The sequence below is a fragment of the Bos javanicus genome, chromosome 19, assembly GCF_032452875.1.
Source record: "Bos javanicus breed banteng chromosome 19, ARS-OSU_banteng_1.0, whole genome shotgun sequence".
NCBI classification, from domain to species: Eukaryota; Metazoa; Chordata; class Mammalia; order Artiodactyla; family Bovidae; genus Bos; species Bos javanicus.
In genome coordinates this window covers 55,441,354-55,446,337 of record NC_083886.1, presented here as the reverse complement: position 1 = coordinate 55,446,337, position 4,984 = coordinate 55,441,354, and positions in this window count along the sequence as shown.

The window sequence follows — 4,984 nt, the reverse complement described above, 5'->3', positions numbered from 1 at the left end:
TTTCCCTGGCGGTCCAGAGGCTAAGACTCCACACTCCCAGTTCAGGGGGCCCAGGTTCGATCCCTGGTCAGGGAACTAGATCCTACAAGACAGAACTAAAAGATCTACAGGCCGCAGCTAAGACCTGGCACAACCAAATACATAAGCAAAATAAATATTTTAAAAAATTCAGATGTTAAAAAATGGACCCCAGACATAGGAGGTCAAAGGCTCAAAATGGTAGAACCTGGTTTTAATAAAATTTGATACAGCCAAAAGCTAATCCATGAATTTAAAATTTTGCTACAAAACCCTACAGAAATTGTTAATAGATAAAGTTTCAGTTGGGGAAGATGAAAGAAAATGTTCTGGGGGTGGATGGTGGTGATGGTTGCATGGCAAAGTGAATGTACTTAATGCCACTGAGCTGTACGCTTAAAAATGGTTGAAATGGTGGCGATTGTTTTGTAATGAGTTAGAACATTAAATCAATATGTTGTGCAGCTGGAACAAGCATACAGTTGTAGGTCAGTTATACTTCAATTTAAAAAAATGGCTAAAACTAAATTTTATACTATGTATATTTTACCATATATAATTGTGTGTGTGTGTATATCAGATCAGATCAGATCAGATCAGTCGCTCAGTCGTGTCCGACTCTTTGCGACCCCATGTGTATATATAATAGAATGATAGAGGGAAAAAATGCAGATATTCTGAATTCTTCCACTTAATTATACCTCTTTCAGTTGGCATAGAAATGAAAAGTAACCAAAACCCAAAATGTTGAGATTTCTCTGTATATGCAGTGTTATCACATACAGCAACTTTACATCTTATTTACATCTTATTCATGTTATATATGTTATTCTTATTGTGATAAAAATACAAGTAATAATTTTTTAAAAAAACCTTATAGAAAAGACTAAGCAGCTGAAGTTTTCAGTAAAATAAAATTTTAAATGGAAAATAAGTTGGAACATGTTGGTGCTAAATAGAAAATGAATCACAGAAATACATTGACTTGATGGTGTTTGTCCAGAAGATGTATATTTTTATTTATTTTTAAAATTGTATATATTTTTTGGCTACACCACGCAGTTCGTGGGATTTTAGTTTCTCAAACAGACTAAACCTGTGCTCTTGGCAGTGAAAGTGCCAAGTCTTAACCACTGAACTGCCAGGGAATTCTCTGTAAGATATATATTTTTAAACAGATGCCATCAATATTGGTAGAACTCTGATTAAAATAGGCAGGATGAAAAAGGCAGACAAGATTGCAAAGCAAACCGTGTCCCACTCTGATGACTGAGAGGGCAAGTTGGCTGTAATGAAAAATGCTGAAGGCACATACACACTGCCGGAAATCTTGCTTGCTGATGTTTATGCTCCAGGCATATTTGGATGTGTGTGTGTCTGTTGGCGGCAGTATCGATACAGTTCATAATAGCAACAACAACAAAACTGGAGCTACCCAATGGGAAACTGGCTGGTTGGAATTAGAGTAGATCAGTAGACCATCTAATATACACCACGCAGATTCTACAAAATGTTAGATAGTTGCAATCTCTGGGTGCTGATAAAGCTGAGATGTGCTGTTACCTGAAAACACAGGACACCAACTGATACACACACACACACACCACCCCTAGAAGTACATGTAGAAACTGCTGAAAAGTTTCCTTCTGCTAGAGGTCTTGGGGGAGAGAAAGACTTCCTATTGTGAAGGAGGAAACAGGCAAAGCTGGACTCCATCTTAGGCCAGGCTGCGAACATTAGGCTACACGCATGGTCACCCTCCCAATGGACTCTGAACTTTGTGCCCGGTGTCTAGAGAAATGGCATACCAATGGAAAACCAGACCCCCCAATAAAAGAGCCTCAGGACTTGGATTCTCCATTGCCTAAAAGAATATGCTAATTATCTCTGTAACAGAACAAAGTGGTAAATCCCATTATGTTTATCGGGATATGATCACAGGCCTATTGATAAATATTCACTGTTTATCTAGTCTTGTGGCACATGAATCATGGGTTAACTTTGATCGTATCTCTCTTTACCTTGTCCAGACTAGTTTCAAGGAATTTGGGGAGGTGGGTTTGAGCAAGTACACTTAGGGTATATAAGGTTTTCACAAAAACTGGTCAGGGTCCTTGGCTAAGAGGAGACTCTGCCTTGGACCTGCCGGTGCAGTAACCTGCACTCCACTATCTGCATTGTCCTTCTGAGGGAGTTTGTTTCCCAGAACGCGTGGCTGCAACAATTGCATGGTTTTTGCTTTTACAGCATTGATGTGTCACTCTTACAACAGAGGAAAAACATGTTCACAAAAGGTTTGGTGAGACTAGATGGCCATAAGGTAATATCTAGCACTGATGATTTACAATCTCAAAATTGCTTTGTTGGATCATCACAGTGTCCACCAGGATTTGTTGCCAACTATTTAAAAATCCAGAGAGTTTACATAGAAAATTTGCCTCTGTGATAAATAGATGTTTGGTCTTTGTGCCTGATTCTTGGCACACAGCTCCTAAAAAACCTTTGGAATCTCTCAAGTGATAGGAGAGTCTCTTGTAATGAGCAGTTCTTGGCAGGCCACTAGACAGTGGCCAGAAAGACCAAACCTTTAGACGCCAGGAGGTTTCAGCCCCACCTTCCAAATCTTCAGAAGTGGAGAGGAACTGGTGACTCAGTCACCAAAGGCAAATGATTCAATCAACCAAGCTTGTGAAACCTCCATAAAAACCTCTCAAAAGAGGATGTTCAGAGAGTTGGAAGGCTGGGGCCTCTGCCTGAGGCTGGGTACCAGCTACACAGGCCTTCTCTGAACCCAATCTGGTTGAGCCTACAGGCAGATGCCTGCTCCCTGGGCGATCATTTCTATTATGCAGGCGTACTGTCCTGGGCTGTTCACTTCCTTGAATCACATTCCTATCCCCTCCCACCTCTCTGAGAGGACACCAGGTCTCCTGGAGGGAGGGCAGTGGGCATTATTTCTTTTAACACAAGGCTTCACCTCTGTTTACTGTTCATGGGGTTCTCAAGGCAAGAATACTGAAGTGGTTTGCCATTCCCATCTCCAGTGGACTACATTCTGTCAGATCTCTCCACCATGACCCGCCCATCTTGGGTTGCCCTACGGGCATGGCTTAGTTTCGTTGAGTTAGACAAGGCTGTGGTCCTAGTGTGATTAGATTGACTAGTTTTCTGTGAGTATGGTTTCAGTTTGTTTGCCCTCTGATACCCTCTTGCAACACCTACTTGGGTTTCTCTTACCTTGGGCATGGGGTATCTCTTCACGGCTGCTCCAGCAAAGCGCAGCCATTGCTCCTTACCTTGGACGAGGGGTATATCCTCATCACCGCCCTTCCTGACCTTCAACGTGGGACAGCTCCTCTAGGCCCAAGTGAGAAATAGATTTAAGGGCCTAGATCTGATAGATGGAGTGCCTGATGAACTATGGAATGAGGTTCGAGACATTGTACAGGAGATAGGGATCAAGACCATCCCCATGGAAAAGAAATGCAAAAAAGCAAAATGGCTGTCTAGGGAGGCCTTACAAATAGCTGTGAAAAGAAGAGAAGCGAAAAGCAAAGGAGAAAAGGAAAGATATAAACACCTGAATGCAGAGTTCCAAAGACTAGCAAGAAGAGATAAGAAAGCCTTCTTCAGCGATCAATGCAAAGAAATAGAGAAAAACAACAGAATGGGAAAGACTAGAGATCTCTTCAAGAAAATCAGAGATACCAAAGGAACATTTCATGCAAAGATGGGCTCGATAAAGGACAGAGATGGTACGGACCTAACAGAAGCAGAAGATATTAAGAAGAGATGGCAAGAATACACAGAGATCAGATCAAATCAGTCGCTCAGTCGTGTCCGACTCTTTGCGACCCCATGAATCGCAGCACGCCAGGCATCCCTGTCCATCACCAACTCCCGGAGTTCACCCAGACTCACATCCATCGAGTCAGTGATGCCATCCAGCCATCTCATCCTCTGTCGTCCCCTTCTCCTCCTGCCCCAAATCCCTCCCAGCATCAGAGTCTTTTCCAATGAGTCAACTCTTCACACGCGGTGGCCAAAGTACTGGAGTTTCAGCTTCAGCATCATTCCTTCCAAAGAAATCCCAGAGCTGATCTTCTTCAGAATGGACTGGTTGGATCTCCTTGCAGTTCAAGGGACTCTCAAGAGTCTTCTCCAACACCACAGTTCAAAAGCATCAATTCTTCAGTGCTCAGCCTTCTTCACAGTCCAACTCTCACATCCATACATGACCACAGGAAAAACCATAGCCTTGACTAGACGAACCTTTGTTGGCTAAGTAATGTCTCTGCTTTTGAATATGCTATCTAGGTTGGTCATAACCTTCCTTCCAAGGAGTAAGCGTCTTTTAATTTCATGGCTGTAATCACCATCTGTAGTGATTTTGGAGCCCAGAAAAATAAAGTCTGACACTGTTTCCACTGTTTTCCCATCTATTTCCCATGAAGTGGTGGGACCGGATGCCATGATCTTCGTTTTCTGAATGTTGAGCTTTAAGCCAACTTGTTCACTTTCCACTTTCACTTTCATCAAGAGGCTTTTGAGTTCCTCTTCACTTTCTGCCATAAGGGTGGTGTCATCTGCATATCTGAGGTTATTGATATTTCTCCCGGCAATCTTGATTCCAGCTTGTGTTTCTTCCGGTCCAGCATTTCTCATGATGTACTCTGCATATAAGTTAAATAAACAGGGTGACAGTATACAGCCTTGACGAACTCCTTTTCCTATTTGAAAGCAGTCTGTTGTTCCATGTCCAGTTCTAACTGTTGCTTCCTGACCTGCATACAAATTTGTCAAGAGGCAGATCAGGTGGTCTGCTATTCCCATCTCTTGAAGAATTTTCCACAGTTTATTGTGATCCACACAGTCAAAGGCTTTGGCATAGTCAATAAAGCAGAAATAGATGTTTTTCTGGAACTCTCTTGCTTTTTCTATGATCCAGCGGATGTTGGCAATTTGA